Source organism: Hippocampus guttulatus, chromosome 13, assembly GCF_054856545.1.
Source record: "Hippocampus guttulatus isolate MCC_2025c chromosome 13, RoL_Hgut_1.0, whole genome shotgun sequence".
Lineage (NCBI taxonomy): Eukaryota > Metazoa > Chordata > Actinopteri > Syngnathiformes > Syngnathidae > Hippocampus > Hippocampus guttulatus.
Window position 1 is genome coordinate 8,545,928 of NC_141273.1, and position 24,188 is coordinate 8,570,115.

Here is a 24,188-nt window from a genome sequence, read left to right on the forward strand (position 1 = left end):
ATGAAAAGGCTTTCAATTTTTACCAGACGAGGACGACCAATCCGGCACATAACATCGGTACAGCCTTCAAAACTCAGCACAAATTTTAATCAGAGACAAATTACTGTATATTGCAGGGTGTGCTGTGAGGCACTGCCACCGAATGAGGGGCCAAAAGGTGCACACAACAGCATCTCCCTGACAAGAAAATACTAATAATAATAATTTTATTGTGAGCACAGACTTAACAAAATGTTCAAAAAGTCCATTGAGAGATTATGTCAGAATTTATTAGGGTTGATACAAAATACCAATATTGTGATCAGACATTGATACTTTAGCTGATCGATGTTGAAGAATGTAGTTAATAATAGTGCATACTGTAAAAAATATTAAAGCATGTTTTATCATGTCATACTCTCATATTTGGATGCTATCATGCAGTCTTCTCTTTTTATCCTTTTGGGAGAAGAGAAAAAAAAAAACAAAAGCAGGAAGCTCAGCGGACTGCTAGCTCAAGGCGCCATAGTATTCACTCATCTACCTAAACAGGAAATTAAAGTTAATTTATAGGAACTATTTGAAAAAGAAAATACCTATTGCTATCAATATACAACAATCAAGTGAAAAACAGTAAATAGAGCAGAACTTCTTCATTGTTTATTGTTCAAAAACTAGTTTATTGATAGCTGTTTGTAACCATCCAAAATCAAGGACCCACTGTCCTCAAGCTCCAACCAGCCAAGAAACAACAAAGTTGAAAAATTAAAATGACAGTAAACCGATGTTTGAATTTCAATGTGTCACTGATGGATGCGGGCAGGTGGCGATCATGTGAATAAATTCACTGCTGTACTCTGAATTATATATGGTGATTTCAACATGACATACGGTGATATAAAATAACAAGCTTTGTGAAATAAAGGTTTGACATGACCATATCTGAAGCTCAGAGAAACAGAAACACACTTGCACTGTAGCTTGCCACGGGGAAGCCGCCGGGGTCTGCTCGCAGCACTCCCTAAGAAAACAACGGCACCCTCAAGAGTGATGTTTCATAATTGATTATCTTCCAATATCAATGTATCATGATACCAAGAGCAAAATACCACAATAATACTGTAGTGCAAGTTTCCACAAATGTTCCCAGCTCAACTTCAGACAAGGAAATAAAAGCCCGATGGGACCTATCTGCCGAGTTAAAACCACTCAAACTAAAAGCCAATCTCAATATCAAGCGCAAATATTGCTGAAAACAGCATTCTGGATGATAAAAACATATCTATCATTTACAATGCAGGGTTGAGAGAAGAGAAGCCTGAGTGTCTTGTGCCATTTACGAAACATTTGATCACATTTTACAAAGCCTGCTTAATATTTAAAGCCTCGGTCATGCAGCCTAATGGTCTAGGGCAAGAAGAAGCCATTCAGAGGTCAATTGTTTTATTAAGATTAATGAGGGAGAGCAAGAGGGGACGTCATATCTCCACTGCTTTCCCCCTTTTTCCTCCGAGCGTCAGTGAGGCATAATAAAAGGAGCGAGGAAGATTTGCCACTTAGCTTATCTACACTACTCACAAAAAGTTAGAGATATTTGACTTCCAGGTGAAATTTATGGAAAATGTAAAATGTTCATGCTACATCGATATCATATCATGAAAGTCCATCCATCCATTTTCCGAACCGCTTGATCCTCACTAGGGTCGCGGGGGGTGCTGGAGCCTATCCCAGCCATCTCCGGGCAGTAGGCGGGGGACACCCTGAATCAGTTGCCAGCCAATCGCAGGGCACACAGAGACGAACAACCATCCACGCCCACACTCACACCTAGGGACAATTTAGAGCGTCCAATCAGCCTGCCACGCATGTTTTTGGAATGTGGGAGGAAACCGGAGCACCCGGAGAAAACCCACGCAGGCCCGGGGAGAACATGCAAACTCCACACAGGGAGGCCGGAGCTGGAATCGAACACGGTACCTCTGCACTGTGAAGCCGACGTGCTAACCACTGGGCTACCGGGCCGCCCTATCATGAAAGTGAGATATTTAAATAAAAGGATGCATAGGTGATTTCCTCATCTCAAACAATTCAGTGAAACAAAAGTGAACAAGAATGATGGGTACACCACAATAAAACATCTTGCATGCAGACCACGCTGATGTAAACGCTTTGGAATAGTCTGACGTGACACCTGGGTGCCTCTCACCTCCCTTAAATGTGCCTGGAGTTGAGTGGTATTCATCATCCGGTCTCTCAGGGCATTGTTCACAATGTCGTGGTCATCAGAATGGGATGTGGCCAACGGACATCCACGTCTGCATCTTTCTGTGACTCTTCCAGTCTCTCGGTATCTCTGTTGCAACCTGCCGATGACACTCGGGGACCACTAACCTCAACGGCCACTTCTATGTGAGAACGTCCTGTTTGAAGCATCACAATGGAAAGGTACTGTTGAACCATGATTGGGTGTTGTCTTGGTCTCATGATGTCAAAATGTGAACAGCATTATTAATTGAACCAAGACATTTATTGGTGAATTCACGGATCAAAATGTTGCTGTTAATCTCCTCGTAAGAGAAGAGCAACTTGTGCAAAAAGTACTGAAACATATCACAATTGGACATCCATCCATCCATCCATTTTCTAATCCGCTAATGCTCACTAGGGTTACGGGTGTGCTGGAGGCTATCCCACTACGTTCGGGCAACTTGAGTTTCCCAGTGTTTAATTCAGTAATAAAGAAAATATCACCACAAGTAGCTCTTACAACAGAGTTCTTATTGCATGCTGATTGTTTCTGAATATTGACTGGGGAAAAAGGAGGAGGTAGTCATTTCTGGACAATGTACCAGGAGATTAATCGAGGCAATGCGTCTATTTAGGCCAATGCCATTATTTGAGACCATACCGTGTAACAAAAAGTTGGATTGTATCAGATACAATGTAATGCTAGCATCAATTCATCTACATAATCAGATGGGACTGTCAGCGCCTTCAGAATATAATCGCTACGCCACAAATGGAAATTTCCACAAATTTGCGGATGACTAACGGCTATCTTTAATCTTTCCAGCCTCATCTCAAACTGCCGTAACTTTTACGGAGTGATGCATCTTTTGTAGCAAGAAGGAGTCTAATCTGATGCATTACAGCGAGGGGAACAGATGGAGCTGGGATGTGGGCGGTGACAAGTGTTAGGCAGGAGGCGCTCATCTCTGCAGACATGAACACAGCATCAGCCATAACCCCCCGCAAACCACCCTGGTGTCATTGTTGTAATTGCCTTGACACTTGGAAGCTGCTCCTAATCCTCTTTGGACAGTAGCCTCAGCTGAATAGAAAGAGGGCATGCATTGATGTCTACTACTACATCTGCCCCAAGTTGTCCGACACATCTGTGTGTGCTTTGCTGTGACTTGAAACTGACATTTTAGAAAGAGCCATACTCCCATGAAGGCATGGTATTTTATGTATTGTAATGAAAATGTTTGCTTTATGTAGAAAGGATTTAAGAACTGTTGTAGCCAGAATGGGTCTGAAAAGAGAGCTAACTTCCACCAAGACAATCAATGGTACGTGTGTTACCCTCAGTGATGGCAGTGCTCCTCAGAAGCCAAACAATTTTCATTAAACTCAGCACATTTTCACAGACTGACAGGTATTTCTGTATTTTGTCATTAAGATGAAATGATGAGCCAATAAGAAATTGCAAAATGTCCTTCGGAGCATTAAAGATCAATAAGATTCCTTATTCTTTTTTTAAATTATTATTATTATTACTATTATTATTATTGTTGTTGTTGTTGTTGTTGTTGTTGCCCAAAAAATATTTCTGTGTTTCAGTTGCAGTACATACGTTTGTTAATGAAGAAGATGCAATTCAATTCCATCTAGGTCGTTAAAATTCAAAATACTGCAAATGATAAATCTAACCATTTATGGTAATGACAGTGGAAATGTGGAAAATACAAACCAAGAAAACATTTAGGAAATACGAATAGGCCTTATCTCAGTGTTGTTGAGTCCAATTTCAAAGGTGTTGTAAACTGCAGTATTTGGAGTTTCTGTATTTGGGAAGCAGTCATATCCCCTTGAAATTGATTACCAACAGTCAAAGAAGAAAAATTAACTTGACTGTCAAAAAGAATACTGGATCCCTAACCTTTATTCAGATAGGCAGCAACATTTTTGGGTCCATTGACCCATGCCTAAGCACCTTATAAAAATATATATATCCATCCATCCATTTTCCGAACCGCTTGATCCTCACTAGGGTCGCGGGGGGTGCTGGAGCCTATCCCAGCCGTCTCCGGGCAGTAGGCGGGGGACACCCTGAATCAGTTGCCAGCCAATCGCAGGGCACACAGAGATGAACAACCATCCACGCCCACACTCACACCTAGGGACAATTTAGAGCATCCAATCAGCCTGCCATGCATGTTTTTGGAATGTGGGGGGAAACCGGAGCACCCGGAGAAAACCCACGCAGGCCCGGGGAGAACATGCAAACTCCACACAGGGAGGCCGGAGCTGGAATCGAACCCGGTACCTCTGCGCTGTGAAGCCGACGTGCTAACCACTGGACTACCGGGCCGCCAAAATATATATATATTAGTTTATTTTTTTGTTTATTGCAAAAAATATTTTTTTCCATAATGACTCCAAATTTAATTTAAAAAAATCCACTTTTGAATGCTTCAGGTGTATCAATATATCTGCAAGTTAAAGTAAAAACTAAAATATAGATTATCATTTTCCTGGGACAGGAGAGGTAGGAATGCAAGCATTGTAAAGAAAGATGTCACATGACAGTAGGTCCAGAGGGGTCATATCATTTCCACTGGACTGCTCTTTGTCTCAAGATGTGGTCCATGTATCAGTCGGCCATCTTTGACCACCATCTTGAAGACATACAAGCCTTTCATGTGTGTCCCGCATCACATCTTAAGCTTCCCATCCTTTTTGCGCACGCCTGCGTGCACCTTGACACATTGACAAGCAGTGAGTGAGTCAGTGTTGTGGTTGACCTGAGGGCTGCTGGGACATAGAGGCTTGGTCCACAACACTTTTAAAGGTGGCTGAGATGTATGGACAACAAAGTGCAGTGAACTAAAATGCCCCCAAGACAACCCCCCCCCCCCACACCCCCCAGTTCTGGTAAACATCTGCGAACCATTGACAGAAGCAGTGAGTGGATGTGACTACTGGACTGAACCTCAGGGTGACAAAGCCTGTATACTTTGCATTGAACTATATTTGTTGGTAGTGACCAATCTAATAGAGTCACTTCAATTTAAGAAGTCATTCATATTCCTATTACGGCTGAGTCCATGGACTAAGTCCACTGAGATTTTTTTTCCTATTGTTTTCGACCATTTTGTAAATTATTTGCACAAACTCTTGTTAGGTGGGAAGTCATAAGTTTGTCTTAAGCTTCAAATTTCAAGCATGTCTCATGTTACTCTGGCAAAAATCTGACAGGTCGGATGTTTAGTGGTTTTCTATCTCATGTTCGCCTACAATGTGAGTGCAAGGGGAAGAGAAGCGAAAAGATGTTGGACAGTACTTTTTTTTTTCTCCGTACTCAGGAACACTCCTTTGACATTTCAACCAGATCTCATTTGAATCTGTTTAGGCCATGAACATACAACACAACAATGAAAAACAGTATGGCAGTAATTGAGCATGACTTTTTCTGCAGCATGATGGCGTATTCTTCCATCGCTGCGAAAGCTAATTAAAATGTGCGCCTTTCCTCACCGAACACCGTACACGTCAGGGCCGACTGAAGACCTCCTATCACAATTTGCGGCTTTCAGTGGTTGTGTGTTGTTGCGACAAACCGCCAAACTCAAGCCCTGCACATCTGATGCTTTCTGTAATCTATCAATAACCTAAAACAGCGTCTCTGATGCCTGACAGACTTTGGCATTTGGCGTAGGTTGTGCGGATTTCAGTACATGGTTGCGCAAATTGCCGGGTAGGGAGAAGACCCCCTCCGCCAACGCAGCTGTCACCACAGGTACAAGCAAATTCTTGTTCTGGATGCAAGTGTCCATAAGTTCAGACCACTATTTGCCACAGATGTGTCCGAGTAAGATCAGTAAAGCCAATTCAGGTTTGTTATAACGCGCCAATGATCAATACTTGTAATTGCAAGGAGAAATGATTGCTATGATTATCATACAACTCCCTAATGGTTCCACCTGTTGACTTTGAGCAGAAAACAATTTTCCCCTTGAAGAATTCTCTATGTTTGGAAACCCTTTGAACAACGGAAGGTCTGCTGCGCTCTGCCAGGTGCAGCATTCAATTATGCTTCATCCAGGAAAAAACTAAACACCAATCAAGCAAAATAAAAGTTTACCCGCAAAGAAACAAAATGCTTAGAATTGTTTTTTTTTTTTTTTTTTTTTTAATTCTCTATAATAGTCCAACATGGTCCATCTGGAAATACAGCTCAGCTATCACAAGGTGTTTATTCCAAGAAAGAAAATGCATGTATTGGTTATGTATGGAAGACAGCAGGGAATACAAATATTGGCAAGATTGATCTTGAGTTTGTGGAGTCTGCGGAGCAGCAGTTCCAGGAAAACAAAAAGTGCTGTATTATACATCGACTGTAACCCCACGGCTCGCTTCAAAGGCTCGTCCTGAAATTTAAGAGGGCAGTTATTGATCCAACCCTTCAATGATTCGGGAATTGATAACCGGAGACTTCAAAACGCACTTTTATGTCTCTTCGCTTTGAAGAGGTCTACTCTTCTCTTTCCAGGCTATTTTTTGTTTTGAAGGCGGCTCTTTAAAGTTTTAAACCAACAGTCGTCCGTGGTTTCACCAGCACACCGAGAAGGGTTGCCTCATCCAATGTCATATGGAATGAGTGGTAACTTTCTTCCAAACTAGAAACTAGAATGACATTCAGAAGCATGCAGACCTATGACAAGGCCAAATCGTATCCTAATATGGATTTTCACCTAATTGTCCATTGTGTAACCCTGCCACCTAACTGCTGAGAGGTATTAAACATCAGGCGAGATAAAGGGCACCTTTCTTTTATGAAAGATCGGTTCAAATGTTGGGAAGGTGGAACACCGGTCTCCTCTGTCCACCCCCCCTTCCCCCGCTTTATTGTCCCACAAGCCCCTCTACGCCATCACTCTCACTATCCCACCAGGGGCCTCTGTAAACCTCCACATCTGTCCCACTTTACCTCGCCCCTCCCGCTCTCTGATGGAGCACCAGCCGGCTTATATGACAACCAAACAAACTGCTTCCAGACATCTCACGGAGCTGTCATCTGCAATCTTGTGCATTTACTCCTTTAATTTATTTGTCTGCAATTTAGCCCAGCTAATCACAGGTGTGTTTGTATGATCTTTGCGAGCAAAAACACATGACAGAACCAAAAGGCAAATGTTGTTTGGAGGTGAAACCGAGGACCTGAAATATATATTTACCGGTATTACAAAAGCTATTTCAGCTCATCTCCTCTGGATAATTGTGACTTCCTGAATGTTTTTGTTGATGACCAAAAATATATACCTGTATGTATAAAAACAATACTTTAAATAGTATGTTGACTAGATAAATAAAAAAAGCAGATGTAATACAATTGTGCCACATTGGAGATCATAAAGCCGTACATGTCAAAAACGGGATGCTATATATTTTGTGACGGATGTTTGGGGCTCGTAATTGCATGTCAGCTTTCCCTTTGGGAGGAAAATGCCTTTCTCCATATGTGGCAGTGATAAAATACAGGTTTCTCCCGTCGGCAGAGAACGGTATAGATGCCCTCTAACTAGACAAGGGGGAGCAGTGGAAAGACACACAGAGTGAAGATAAAGGCTACCGGGAAAAAAAGGCAAGTTGGTAGAGGTTGCTCTTTGAGGAACAGAATGAAAAGCATCTTTGTTTTGTCAGTTTACTGACTAGCATTGTGAACCAGGAGATGCCAGATGTGTCAGGGTGCTCGTGCTACCCTGACACAGCTCCACACCTGAGAATAGCACAAAAACACACAGACGCATAATAAGCCGGGTCCCTCTGGTGTGTTTGTGTTCCTGTTTGTGCGCATTTGTTCCGAATCAGGCAGCTTTAGGCATCTTTTGGGGGAGCAGGCATCAGTGACCACGAGTCCCCGCATGGATTGTCACACGTGTGGATGCAGACCAGTGGCCATCGCGGAGAGTAGAGGCCTTCACAGTTCAATATGCGTCCCCGATGCATTGCATTTCAACATAGACACCTCCACACAAACACACAACTAATCAAATATTCTGGAAAGCGATTTTTTTCCACGCTACCCCCTTTTTAGTGGCAATCAAAATGTGTAGTCTTAAATTGGTGCTCTCTGCCACAGCCCATAGAAGGTGTGTAATCAAAGTCATTACAGCAAAACACAGGTGTTCAATGCTGCACGCCACCGAACACGGTGCACGTTTTCTGACAGCTGATGGAGTAAACATTGAGGAAAGAAAAGAAGGGGAGGGGGAAAAAAAGGTAATTTAAAACAAGAGCTATTATGGCTACTTTATTGACAGACGGTGAGTGAACAAACAAAAAGCTTTATTTTTTTTTCATCTTTAAAGACGGTGCTTAACACGAACGCATTATGAGCAGTCCCTTTGTTGCCTCTCTTGCTTCTTCCTCCATTCTGTGTGATTATGACTATCGAAGTATTGACAGACTTGAGGTCCAGATAAAAAGACACAGAAAATACAGACAAACATAAAAAAATATGAATAGACAGATGTGTCCTGATTAAAATACATACACACAGCTGTTGGTTGCAATGTTTCCAAAAAGTGCTCTGGAAAATAATGCTGTGTTGAATATGTTGTGCAACCACTTGATGAAATAAAATTGAGTAAATATATATATTTTTTCAATATGGAGGAATGTCTTGCCTCACTTCATGTTGGCCCAGTCAGAGACCTTATGAAACCGTATAAGTAGCATGCAGCAGTAGCAGTAAGATACAGTATTAGTCATACAGTTCCCAGACTCAGTTAACTTGCACGTCAATGTACTGTATATATAAAATTCCATGTGGGAACATGACAGTTTTGCTCACGCTTTCCTACTTTGGGACTTTGAGAGGTATCCGAGAGCATCCTTATACACCACCTTTGCAAATTTCCCCATTGTGGGACCAATAAAGGTTTTCTTATTCTTATTCTTATTAGCGTATTAATCATACATTTACTGTGCCCATACAATTGATGAGGGTGTGGCAAAAACGATTAATTGAACATTCTGAATTCTGTCGGCAGTGCAGGCATTGATTGTGACTGATGAGTCATTGCGACTTGAAGCAAATGTCGGAAGATGGACTCAAGTTACTTGCCTTCAGACCAGCACTTGCACTGTTGATTCACTGTCAAAAGAAGTGCAAGCTGATATCAGATAAGAGAAGCCTTGCTTCAGCCACGTTCTGGAACAACTACAACAGATACAACTCTGGCATGGAAACAGGAGTTGCGAAAAATCTGGTCAAGATGATCACAGCACTTGTTGCTTTGGTGCACACTTAACAGCTTAAAAAATATGTTTTAATGGGGAGAGTTTGTAAAATCTTTGACATGTCTATTGATTCATTTATTGTCAAATGCATACATAGCGTAAATCAATCAAATCTCTCAACGTATCCTTCAAATCCCAAATCTAATCTCAGTGAGAGAGAGACGAAAAGAGAAGGTGCAATTACCAACAGAGTATACTCAGGGATCAAGTTCACTTCAAAGAGGGGTCCCAAGCTTCACACATAGCCCCGAGTAGCAGCCTTGTGAGAGAAGGTAAACATGAGCACATCACAACGCTGTTAATAGCAGCCACATCTGAAGAGGTCTCCACATTGTGCCTCCCTGCCTGCCTCTTAGATTCTCTGACAAGCTCTTGCCTGGCAGAAACACACTCAGCTACTTGGTGTGTGTGCGTGCGGGACTCCATGTTGGAACCTTATAATGCTCACACCAAGGGAAAAACCAACAGCTGAAACACAAGCTCCTGAAATATTCTCAAGTATTTTTCTCCTTTGGGACTAGGAAGGAATTCATTGTATTTATTCATTGCATTCATGGAAATGCTACAAATGGACTATTGGCGTCTGAGTGCGGTGGCTGTTGAGTGGTGCTGCACCCAAGAGAAGTTGAGGCATGTCACTTCCTTATTCAAGGGCACCTTGGTAGTCTGGCTAGCAATGACCTCTGCATCCCAACCCCCCAGTTCCATGTTATGATGGCACTTTGACATTCACTGCAACATTGGCTAAAAAAAAAATAGCCTCAAAGTATAATATTTCTACCACTTTAGTGTCAGTCTGAATGTTGAACAAAATGAACAAAAACAATCCTTTTGTTGATGGGCTAATATCTTTTAAACGTATGGTTAAAAAGTTCAAAATTAGTTTTATTGGACCGTGACACATTTTCCGACATGTGTTTGGGAGATTCCAGGTGTATCATTGGAAAATGTTGAACTATTTGGCCATGATTCTAAATGGTATGTTTTACCCAAGTGAAGAAGTGTGTCTGGCAGCAGTTATGAAAGTCAGTTTTGAGAAGTCATTGTTTTTGCATTTTACTGATCACGGTAGTTAACTTCTTTTTATATTAGTTTGTGTAAGAATTACATATAATTTACCACTCTCTGATTTTAGATATACCGGTAATCAATTTACAAGTGCGACCATGCGAGGACTTCATTTGAGTACATAGCAATGGGAAAAGTATACAGTGTGTAAATCAAAGTAGTTTATCATACTGAAGAGACCAGCTTGTTCCCGTTCGCAACCTTGAAGTGAAGATAACAGCCTCTGAGAAAGAAGAACTGAAGATACCAGCCTCAGGACGGCGAGCCCGTGATGCGTCCACAGCTGCTATCACCCACCGTCATCATGACTCCTCCAATTACTTCAAAATGCATTGCGTATGTTTTCCCCACCTCTTTAGAAGTTCGTGTAACAGGACACTCCCAATAAACAGGGGAGACCAGCAAAGTTTTTTTCAGATCTGTTCTGAGAGACTCATGGATTACAATCGTTCACTCTCCTTGTCCTTGTACTCTATTTCCATCGAAAATGGGTCTTTATAAGCCTAGTCCTGACTGTAAAGGCTGGAAAACGCTCATCTGTCAGGAATTATCTTGTTCCAGTTAGTAGACAGCTTCTGGATTTTCATTCATGTTTTTTTTGTTTGTTTGTTTGTTTTTGACAAGGGAAAAATTGACATCTTCGCTCTTCTCCGCCCAACTCAAAACTCACTGTACCAAGGTGTGTTGTGTGTATGTAAAGCACATTTGGACAGTAATTTTTCATCACTGGATAAATATGATAAGGATAGCAGCTATTCCCCTGGAGTTATCCCGATCCTGACGCATAAACAGGATTAAACAGGCAGGGTTATGCATTGTAAGAAGTGAGCAGCCATCATTTCAAAGCACTGACATGTTGCTTCCAATATTTGCTTGCATGTGTGAGAGAAGGGTGGAATAAATTATGCGGAGGCTGTTTCCGACTACACGGCCAGAGTTCAAGACTCCATGTCATAGGAGAGTTTGATGAAGCAGGTTTGAGCAGGACACAAGGGTTCCTAGGCATTGTGTGTGGGTGGGGGCTTTACGCTGTCTGACCCTGGTCTCTGGCCTCCCCTGCGGGGCATGACGAAAAAAAAGACTCTTCCTTGAAGAATCAATTGAAAATCTGATTAAAATACAAGATACATATTAAAATAAACCCAGGCCTGCAAACCGTGTGTTGTTATTTCTGATATATATTGAAACCCTTACTGTTCGGGTCAAATTTTACCTGTTTTGATAGCAGTAAAAATATCCTAAATGTCATTTTTCACCCTGAAATTTGATGACTTTTCCTAAAATGATGCAAAATGCACCCCTCCCCACCCCACTCCCCCAAAAAATCATTTGTTCAGATGCTTCAAAGTTTGTGTGCAGGTCAAATTTGACCCACATCTTCCAAAATGGAATTGTCTACTTCACCAATTTATGTTTATGCAAGTGAATTACCGGTGATAGTAATAATCTTGAAAATGTGAAACTGTCTGAATTGTGTGTATTTTTTATCAGACAATGGGTCCGATTTAAGAGGGAGCTTGAAATTGTCCTGAGAACTGTCTGTTCCCCACAACATTTTCACAACAAAAAAGTTTTTAAAAACCTCAAATTCCTTCTTTTTATGAAAAAACCCCCCAATAAAGCCTTAATCATTCATTTACAAATGTCAAACAGCCTCATAAAACATTTTGAAAAGCTCAGTAGCTCATGATTTCATAGTCAATTTTGGGCTGGAACATACTATATGTGTATGGAGAACAGTACTTGGATGTAACTGTTTTTAAGGCACTTAGATCACTTCTGTTTTGTTTTAAAGGCATTTGAATCTGCTGAAAAGGCTGACATCTGTTGGCTATGACATGGAGCTGCATGTCAGTGGATTTCCCGCCCCGCCCCGCCGACTCCCACCCCCACACCTCACCACAACCCTTCTTCCTCCTGAGGCAGCAGCAGGGAGACAAGACATGGTGTTATTGCACTGAGGTTTGCGACAGTTCAGAGCTGCTGTGCCGCCGCAGAAAACACTTAAAGAGACACAAGGGGGCAAAACTGTGGAGTCGTGAACTGAGATGAAAAGATGCCTTTAGGCAAAGTTTGCAGCCGAAGCGGAATCACCCCGAGTGCTTTTAGTGCGCCTTCTCTTCCGATGTCGTTACGAAAGCAAAAGCCTCCCTGCCTGTGTGAAACTTCATTCCCCGCTATGTTCTTGGCTGTAAACCTTCACCCTGTTCCGAGGCAACCGAGAGTGACCATTCACTTCAGAACACACACACTCAAAGACCACGAACTTATATTGACAGATGTTGTTAATTTCAAATTCAGCAAGACTGGGGATCAAAACAAATTAAAAATGATCATGGAGACACACCACGAAATGTTAAAAACAGATGCAAACTCGGAAAAACAAATAAGACGTGGAGCAAAAAATTACACACACAACATTGTGGAGGGTTGACAAGTCAGGATGTTGTGGAATCGCCAAGAAAGATAGTACATCGTGAAAGATGATCTTTTATACTGCCCATGTGGTAAGTACATCATTGAATGTTTCCAGGAGACCGTGTAGTGTGCTGCTGTTTTTGGTTAGCAACTCAGGTCAAATGGGATCAGAAATGAATACGTGTGTCGAAACTGATTTAAGTACTACCTTTATTTTGTGGTGGTGTAACTAAACAGCCAGCCAAAATGATGCAGGTTTTATACATTTATAGTTCGAAACGGTGTAATGTAAACAGCCCTTTAGTCATTGGTTGTAGGGAGCAGGAGTTTTTTTTTCTTCACACACAGGCACGCAAAGACACACACTTACAAGCCTGAGGCCCTGACCCGTAGGAATGTGCACTCTCTGTGGAGGCTGATTAGCTGGCCAGCCCTTTAGCTCCTCCAACACAGAAAGCTCATTGTGATAAAGCCCAGTCAATGTTTGCTGACGCACGTTATCTGCGCTCCCTTCGCTCCTGAGACCTCCGGTCGGATCCAGCCGCCGCCGCCACCAGCACCGCCGAGGCCCCTTTTTACAACAATTTAGGGAACCATTTGTTTTCAAAGGAATTGTTTACTCAAAGGCCACCAAGCGCAGGGCAAGCAAAGGGCGAGGGACAAGCAAGGGAGCTCTCTGAAGTATAAATTGTATTAACTGTTTTTATTGGTGACAAAGCTGCCTTTTTCGCCCGCAACTCCCTGGTCTATGCCGTTTTTCTTTTTGAATTCTTTATTATGGTCTGGGGTGATAAGAAGAAACAAGATGCGGTTGAGTCGATGGCTGGCTGTTTCTGCGACTGTGAGAAAGAGGAGCAACACTTATCTTGCATGCAGAAGAGGGGTGGTTGCTGATAAAAGAGAATATTGCTCAAGGAGGATCAATAGTTGTTATTCAGACCTGCACGGGCCCACGCATGGGCATCACTGACACTGTCCAAAGAGTCTGCGGGGGCCATTGATTTTAATTTATATTTAACTTAGTGATGGATATGGGACGTGTCATGAGAGTGAGAGACATTGGTCAAATAATTACCAACATCTATTCATTAATTGGAAGGCAGAAAGAGAAAGAACACTCAATACTGTATTCATTTGGGCCCGCAAAGACTTTGCAAATGTGCCATGTGACACGGGGATATCCGAGGAAAATGTCGATCACCTAATCACATCATGCAAATGTCTCCTCGTGAACCTCAAAGTGGACACTTAAAATACAGCCTATCCAAAAACATATTTTGCCATTTTTGTCTTTGTTTTTTTTTAACCCTATGATACATGAAGATGAGTGCAAACTATTGTATAATCAGCATAAAGCTGACAGCCAGCCACTGGACTGCTTTCATGTAGATCATTAATAAAAAGGCTAAAAATAAGTGTGTCTAATATTGAGCCTTGGGGTATACCTATATGGTGCTGGAGCAATGATTATTCTTGTCTTAACACCCTTTTTGAAGCTGGTCCGTCTTCTGGAAGCATCTCAAGAAGCAGAACTGTACAAAAAGGCCAACGCTCTCCATACAGTCAGAAGACAATTTTAACTTGAGTAAATGGTGGTCCAGTTGAGAATCCAATTACCTCAGGAGCATTTTACTTCAACACATTTTATAAAATGATCAAATTGATATGCTACTGTACATTTAACCACGAAAGTAACTACTCAAGCAATTAATTAAGCGTGTAAAAATGAAAACCGATATTATTTTACTGTAGTGCATCATTCGCAGCTCAAAAAAGTGCTGATGTTCACACTCAAACAGAAACTAGTGGTCTTGTCCTACATATGCCAGCATAAATATATGATCAAATGGCCTGCAACCTGCTATAATGCGCTTGATTGAGTGCAGTTTTTTTTTTTTTTTTTGGGCGTGCATCAAGCCAAACTGACCAAAGTGCCATGTGGCTTCTCTCAAATGGGGCCCCTGTGGTGATCCTGTATCACAACACTAATTATCCAGCGGCACGCAAGCTACTGCAAGGCTCTGCCCTTTGAGAGAAGCAATCAAACAAGCTCACGGAAGGCTGAATAATTGCGTCGTGCTCTGTCTGCCTGTGCTTGGCAAAACGTGTGCAAGCATTACACTTTTCCAGTTGGAAACAATTGTGGAAGAATGGTGGGGGGAAATACCGTTCAATGAACATTGATCCCATATTGCAGTTTGATCTCAGGTGTATTTCATACAAAAGTGTCTGGCTGTCATTGTCCTTAAGCAATGTGAATGTTCTTCTGGTCACGGACTACAAACATTGTATTAATGTTTTAAGGAATGTAGAATGAATAGGGAGCAGCCCGGTGGTCCAGTGGTTTGCATGTCGGCCTCATAGTGCAGAGGTACTGGGTTCGATTCTGGGTTCGGCCTTCCTGTGTGGCATTTGCCTGTGTTTCCTTCCGCATTCCAAAAACATGCATGGCAGGCTGATTGAACACTCTAAATTGTCCCTCGGTGTGAGTGTGAGCGCGGATGGTTGTTCGTCTCTGTGTGCCCTGTGATTGGCTGGCGACGGGTTCAAGATGTCCCCCGCCTACTGCCCGAAGACAGCTGGGCTCGGCTCCAGCACGCTCCGCGACCTTTGTGAGGATAAAGCGAACCAGAAAATAGATGGATGGATGATGAATAGGCAATTTATTTTCTTTTTTTTTTTCTTTTTTTTTTTAATTTCACATATGACAAATTTAAACTTGTGTAGTTATAGTTAGATATATATAGATATAGATATATAGTTAGACGTACTTCTATTCTATAAAAGTAATGGCATGTATGTGTCCTACCATGTAGTTTAACTTCCAATAGCCTCAAGTTGTTGTTTCAGACAAAAACAAGTTGATCTTTACGATGACATATTTTGGACAATTATTACACGTAGACTGTATTCAATCAACAGCGCCTCAATTACAGGTTGAAGTGAGGCACCGCACTCAATTTGATGCGAGTGAGTGAGTGAGTTTGATAACCGATGTTTTTTTTTTAACACAAAAAAGGAGTAAAGGTTTGGGTTGATTATTTTCATAAAGTAAATTGTCCATCCGTCCATTGTTTATCCAAACCGCTTATCTCGAGTTTTCCAATAACTCCCAAATGTACATTCTTTGTTCAACTACATTCCCCTGAAAAACTGCTGCATAAGTTCTAACTGATAAAACAGCTCAAACGAATGCTCATGGCACCACCTCATTCCACATGAGAGTAAAAAAAATATTCAAACGTTTTGTTACATCACAGTAGTGACGTCAAACCCTAGGTGACAAGGCCAAGCCAGGCCAAGGTCTGGGGAAAGTTACGATGAAGCGATGATGCACTCAGTGAAGGCACGCAATAAAAGACGTCTCTGTTGAACTGTAAACCTGTCTAATACATCAAAGTATTGGCTGTGGTGTGTGCTCGGTCACAACCAAAAAAAATGAATAAAGAAGACTCTTACGTCTTTCTTCCATTCTGCTGTCTAAGCATTCCTCAACTCCCAAAATTCAACGGTGGCGGGGATTGCATTAATACAACTGTGTTACAGTGGAGGAACGACAACCCTTATTTCTGAGTTCTCGTGCACAGTAATGACCAATAATTTGGCCTGCTGCTGGCACATGAAGCGGCAGCAATATAAAAAAAGTCTCAGCATGACACAAACTCCATCACCTCTTTTCACTTGTATGAAATAAAATTCTGACAACCTAAAACTGATGAATATTTGTTAGAAGCGGCATACATGCAGTCAGGCATGCGGCCAGTGCTATTTTCCTGAGAAAACAAATTCCACAATCACAAAGGCATCACGGTCTGAGTGTTAAATTTAGGGGGTGGGGGCGGGATAGACTACTTTGAAGGAATACTGCCTTTCTCACTGCTATTACAGAATTGTTCGCGCTAAAATGTGTTTCTTCAACTTCCAAGCATAAGTCATTGCTAACGTAACGTAGCATTAGGCTTCAGTCGCACCTGCCGTGGTTTCATTTCAAGGCGGTTAAGATACGTATCAGATGTACTTTGCTGTAAAAACATCAGCGAGCGGAATACGATTCCCCCCCCCCCCCCCAAGACAAATCCCCACAGAGACCAAATTTGGACACTCAGTTTGAAAAGCCCATTTTAAGAAGACAGTAAATCACAAGACACCACAGGGGTAGTGGGGGTGCTGGGAACAGCACATTGGTCCAATTTTTTAAGCCCGGGCGACAACTTTACCCCTTTTCACACTTCAATCCACTTGTCCAATGGGAGTCAGGCAGCCTAAATGCCCCATCAGCTTTGAGGTTTGGCTGCTACAAGGGTATTAAGTTCCAAATTCTGTCCAGCTGGAATAAAGAGTAGCTCGCCTGCCTCTTTTCACCCAAAATGACAAAAAAAATCCCTTCCTTTTAATGCTGTACACCCAACCTGATCTCGTTTCGCCTTCGTCAGTCTGCCCCAATTCACTGTTTAAACAATCAAGTGACTGAAAAGTGGCGTCGAAAATTGGTGGTTGTGGTTGGGGAGTAATGGAAAGGCAAGAAAAAAAAAAGAATGGAGGGATTGGTGAGAGGGTGAGGGAGACAGAGGGAGAGTTACTGGGGCAGGTGCAAGCCGTCCGCATACAAGGTGGCGATTGGGGAGGGGGGTAGAGGCCTTGTGTGAGGCAAGAGGAACATCTGTGCCTATTACTGAGAGCACACAAAAGACAAGAAGCAAAGGGTGGTGGTGGAGGTGTGTGTGTTGGGGGGGAACGGGGGAGATACCACGATTTCCAATATGAGCGAGGACTCACCAAACACCACAGGCTGAATTGCGTGGCCCAATTTAAGGCTTTCAGCACGGCTCATCATTAGCATTTGAAAAAAAAAAAAAAGAGGAGTCGGCTGTGTGAATATATCAGAAGTCTGAGCGAGTGGGTGACTCCGAGGAGGGAGGAAAATGCAATTCGCACCTGAAGGGGCAATCAAGCAGTGTTAGAGCATTTCTAGTGTTGCAAATTATTATCGATGACCCACGATTCACTACAAAAAGAAGAGCAAATAATGCAAGAACAAACAACTCATTACCGTTTCAGTCTCAAAATAGCCTTTTGTATGTGATATATTTACAAGGTGTCCCCCAAAATGTTGACAACATTCCATACTTTAATAACATTTCCAATTGTCACTCAAACTGTCTTACATTTTAAAGTGATGTGTAAACAACCCCTAGTGCATTTTGAGCAGCAAATGTTTAATATGAAATACAAATTAGTGGTTAACATATGCGCCTCTCACTTCTGAATATGGAGGGTAAAAGGCTGGCTTTTTTGTTTGCATGTTCTCACCCATGCTTAGCTTCTGAGAAACCTTTAAACTGCCCTGAGGTGTGAATGTGAGACTGAGTGTTTGTTTGTCTACAGCAGTCCTTCTCAAAAAGGGGCGGGTTGGGGGGCGTCTGACATTCCAACTGGGGCCAAGGGTTGTATGATCCTAGAGAACTTGGGGGTTTTTTTTCTCGTTTTTTTTAAATCATACCAGAATTACATGTAATTGCACATCCACTCCAGTAGGGGGCAGTAGCACTCTAAATGTCAGAGTCTGCACAAGGAATATTTCACTCAAAGGTGTTTTTTTTGGGGGGGGGGTTGTTTTGTTTTGGGTATTTTATTATTTTTCTGCACCAAGCAAGCATATGCATACCAAACATTGCAGTGCAACCGTGAAACTACATACAGAATTGCTTTACAGACATCACAACAAGCTGGAGGAAAAGAAGTTTTCCCTGACTCATTTGGAGCCATGGATCAATTGCACCCACGTTTTAATAAAAGCACAATCGCATGACAAAGTCAGCAACTTGAACAGGAAACAATTTCATTGAATTAATGCACAAATAATCTACGATCCAAAGGCTGGAAGAAATAACGCACGATTCATTCATTTTACAGAATAGGTCTGTGTGAGTGCTTGTGCAGGAGTGACGTCACATGTCCCACCTTGCAATATGGGTATCCATATAACTTGCTTGGCCTTCTCCAGCTAATTAAAGGTCATTTTCATCAGTGGGCCATGAACCTTTTTACCAACCATTTTTAAAAATGTTCCTACTTATTTTTCTCCCTTTTCATTGGGAACACCTGCTTTTATTGTTTCAAACAGGACCATTTGTTTTCACTTCCCAGAAAACTACCTCAATGTCGGTCTCTGAGGTTCTCTCCACCCACTTTGCCATGACTTTGGACTTCTGAAAGGGATTGCTTGTACTCACACCAAAGCCAATTTAGAATCCTCACTGAACTTTTAATACATGTTCTTGGAATGTTCTTGGAAAATTGGCCACCCGTAGAAAATCCACTCAGGAACAGACATGCTAGTTAAACGCCAATGCGCAGAAAGATAGAGACAAATTCTAAAGTTGTTCATTAATAAACTTTTGCAAAGATTACAGCTCAAAGTTGTTTAATACCTGCTAAACTGAAGTGGCCCATAAGAGCAAAAGTTTAACTCTAATAAAGAACTGGTTGAGCATTGTCGAGAAATATGGCGTCCAGTGAGGCTTTTCCGGTGAACACAACTATACTTTTCCAGGATCTTGTCAGGGATGCATGCAAACATCCGGCAGAAAGGAAGGTCCATATGCATCGCTGCATCCAGTATTGGAGGCATGCCAAATGAATGTTCAGTTTGACTTCAATTGGAATAACCGTATTTCAAAGTGTGTCAACCTGACTCAAAACATAGCTAATGGATGGTAAAAGCATGAAAAATAAAACACTCATTCTGGTGAGCGCCGCATCAAACTTGTATACCGGATGGCACCCCTCCTTACCCACCCCCCTCACCCCGAACTGAGAACACTTGGGAGGTAGATGTATTACTTATTTAAATGCCACGAGGCATATATATGTTTGCTTAAGTATTCCAATTTATTCCAAGACAGTAAGTGCCTTGCTGGAGTGAATTATGGATGGTAAATGAAGATGCTGAGTTATTAGTTATGACACCATCAGGTTCTGACTTCGTCAATATTTCTCCTTTTGGAGATGGTTTTTACTGAAATAAAGGACAGCGAGTAGTAATGGCAACATCATGAACAATGCATCGGTGTTGTTACAAGTTCAACAAACTTCACCCAGTAGATTTGTTGATGTTGAATGAGTTGAACAGATAAAGCAAACACCAGAAATATGTATCAAATAGTTTGAAATGCCAGAATACAATTTTCTATTAAAAAAAAAGTTCTGTGAATTTTAATAATGACTTTAATAATTGATACAGTTTGTTTTAATTACGCTTTCCTGACATCTCACATGAGCTCTAACCTAACAATTTAATTGAAAAAAATAAAACTTATTTTTGAAGGGAATTCATAAAAACACCTGAGATCATGTCGAGGACTTTCTTGTCTATAGATATTTAATGTGTTGGAAATAATTTTGTGGCTGATACCTTTGAACAATGAGATCTATGGAAGCTCTCTGGAGTCGGCGGCTTGTGCTGCGAGATGTGAATAAAAATGTCAGGAAAAATGTACTACAACAGCTTGGCGTTAATCAGTGGCACTTTAATATATGTATGTGCAGAGACTCATTTAACCCATGGTTGAATGTGATGGGTTAATTGGAAACACAGCCACGTCCCAAGTCATAAGAGTGCACACTTGTGCAACCACCTCATCTTGGTGGTTTATATTTACAACCCCCTCCCCACCCCAAAAAAAAAAGTGCATTCTTTTCAATTGAATTTTACGTATTGCCGGTGACATTAATGGTGGGGAATTTTAAAATTATTTCTCTGTTTGTTTTTTTTCCTTCAATTTTTTGAATGTGCTGTTTACATCCACTTCAGACCGTTCAGAATAGTTACGTAGTTATTTTCAGTGAGATATTTTTAAGTCACTAGAAGCACTACGTTGCTAGACAAATACAGTAATCCCTCGTTTATCGTTTGAAAAAGAACCCGTGAGGAGTGAAAAATGTAAAGTAGTCGTCTTGATTTTTTTTTACAATTATTATTTCATTCAATACTGTATTATAAATACTACTGAATGAAATCAAAGATGAAACCTTTTTTTTCCGCCCCAAGCATTAAAAAAAAAAAAAAAAAACCTAAAATATAAATGTTTCCTTACAAAGAACTGACCGTTTTTAGAAATACTGTACAGAAGGTTTTATCGACTTTGTGAGTTTTGTGATGGAGACGAATTGGCAAGCTGGACAACGATGAGGCGCGGAGACCATTGACATTAGTCTACAGTCCCTTAGCCGATCAGGATTCAGAACACAATGCACTGAAAAAAAAAAATGCACGAAAAAAATCTGTGAAACAGCAAAGCCAGGAAAAAAGAAACCGTGGTATAGTGAGGGATTAGTGTAATGGTTAAACATCAATCCATTCAGTCATGCAGTAGGTATTTGAATATAGCTTTTCCAGTCAAAACTGGAAAAAGAACATCCTATTATTTTCTGAATTGGTCTCAAATGTCATATTTGAACTGTTTTGATGTCAAAGTCACAAATAAGCTAGGCACAGTCACTGGGAAAGCACCTAACATTTGGGATTTTACATATTAGTAATTTAGGAGATATTTGAGCTGGACGACAGTAAAAAAAATACATTATGCATGTTGGAAAAGTAATTTGGTTTTGTTTGACAAAATTCTGCATTGGAGGACTTTTAAAAGCAGGCTTTCACATAATTATGACCATGCATGCTGAAATAAAAAAACAAATGGAGCCTTCGATTGGTTAGACCGTTGGTGTTGTGAGGTCATGGAAGGCGATATTGGGTTTTGAATTGATTAAACACACTGCTCATTTCGTCACTTGTGCAACTGCTACCGGGACTTCTGTGCACATTAATGTTTAATGTGCTGATGAAGTCATGCATGGAGTCCCGACTCCGTTTTAGACGCATACGCTTTCTGAAGGTCATTAGAGCTTACAGTCACTTAAAAGGAACACAGAACTCCAAGTTGTTTGAATTTCAGTATCATTGTAAATCTTTGTAGAACGCTACTTCAGAGCTTCAAAAGTAGTGATCAGTGAGTTGGAGCCGCCCTCTAACTGCTCCATAAGCACTCTCTCCGCTCTTCCCCAGCACACGCTGTAAATGTTATGTGGTGCACACTTAATATGATCTCATTGTATCATCGACATCCAGCGATGAAGCGGTGTCCACGGCTGATTTGTTTAATATCTAGTTGAGGGAACATTATTGACTTTCTCTTCCTCCTCATCTGCTCACAAGATGAAAACATATCTTCCTACCCAGAAACTCTGACCTAATACGCCTTTCTAATGTTTTTTTTTTTTTTCCCCAGAAGGACAGACCGCATTGTCTGTGTGTGTGTACATGTACAAAGTATGGTGGTGTGTGTGTGCGTGCGTGTGCGTGTTTAGGTCCATTCAGGACTTCTATCGATATGAGGCGAGCTTAATCCTTTCACTCTGATGGCTTCAATGACAGCCACACACCATCAGATAAGAGGTCATTGGACTGCAGCAGCCACCTCTTCATTCAGAATAAATAGGGTGCACCAGGAGTGCACCTAGCAGTGTACCACATTGCTCTGGTTGTAATGAAAATGTAATGCATTTTGGGTTGCAGCTGCCGTCACAGCCGTGCTAAACACGACGGATACTGTTGATATTCCTTGTTCAACTTGCACCATTTGTTTTGAGCAGCGGTACGCATAACAAACAGAAAATTCAAGGTACCTCTTCCATACAACGGTGTGTATACTTGTACTCCCTTTCCAGGAATAAGGAAAACAATAAATTCCGTCTATTTGTACCTATTGGCCCTGATATGACTGCATCTTTATTTATCCTTTTTTTGACAAACTTACTGCAAAATGAATGCATTTTTTTGCAAAAATATTTCGCGACACATGCAATCTGCCTTGTTTACAAGGGTTTTCTCTGGGGTAGACCGGATTCCGACGCAAAAACATATTTCAATTGATGACTCTAAAGTATGAGCAATTAATTGTCCATTTGTGTCCGGAGATTGGCTGGTGTCCAAGGCAAGGTGCCACTCAACTCCCATCCAAAGTCATCTGGGATAGGCTTCAACTCTCCTCATTGGGACGCTAAACAAAATAGGTGGGTGGATATTTCAATAATCGGAATAAAAATGTACTCAACAGCTTGAACACTCTTTCTATTCTTTTTCTGCCCCCCCCTCTATTTTATCGTACATTACCTCTCTCTCTTTACTGCTTGCCTAAACTCATACACACCCACTTGTAAAGCAGCCCGGTCTTAGTGATATGAGTGGATGTCACATGGGCAGAGGTAAAACATGTTTTTTGTCTGTGGCTCTCATTTGCTAACAATGATGACCGCAAATACTGGTAAAAGATGATCATCTAAAAATAAGACTGTCAATGTAACTTTATTTTGTCTCATTTAAATGTTGGTCAAAATAATCTAATAATAGTTTCCTCATAATAGGATCTGTGTATGACAGCTAGGCACCCAGCTGTCTATTTGGGCTGCCTGCCTCAAAAATATTCTAATCTGTCCATCAACCTTGAAAGCATTATGCATCCTGCAGTCAGCCAGTCACTCAGACCCACAGCCAAATGTAAGTGTAGACGATTCCCTTTGCTTGGCTTAGCAGTCGGTTGAAAGCAGCCAGTAGTGCATGGAGACAATTCGCTCTCAAACCATTTCGTATCCCCCATGGCTGTAGCTTTATGCTCTGCCTGCCTTCAAACCCCCATAAGGGACACGACAACCAGAGACGGCAGACGACCGCGATTGAAGCACAACTGAAAAATGCTCATGCACGCTGATTTTGTTTTCATTCGGAACGTCGCACGGCTGTGGCATATCATTTGATATTCGCATGCATTGAATCGTTCCATACGAACTGTCACAACATGTGCTCCTGTCTACTGGCGCCTCGACGGGCACCTCTCTTTGCACAATCATCTGGGGATGACACGGGCTAGATGTTTGTTTTGGATATCCCATCATACATTTGTGCACCTTTTACCGTAGAACTCGAGAAGTTTAATATCTCGTTGAGAGAATATCAACTTCTTTATTTCAGTTGCTAGGGTAGTTTTAGGACTACAGCCATTACCATAACAACTGTGTCAATGCAGAAACTGAGGAGAACTTTTCATTTAGCCTTTTCTTCATTTGAATTCAATTATCATCTCGAACAAGTTCGACAGCAAGGGAATAAAAATAATGAGGGCTATGCTCAGGATGAAGGT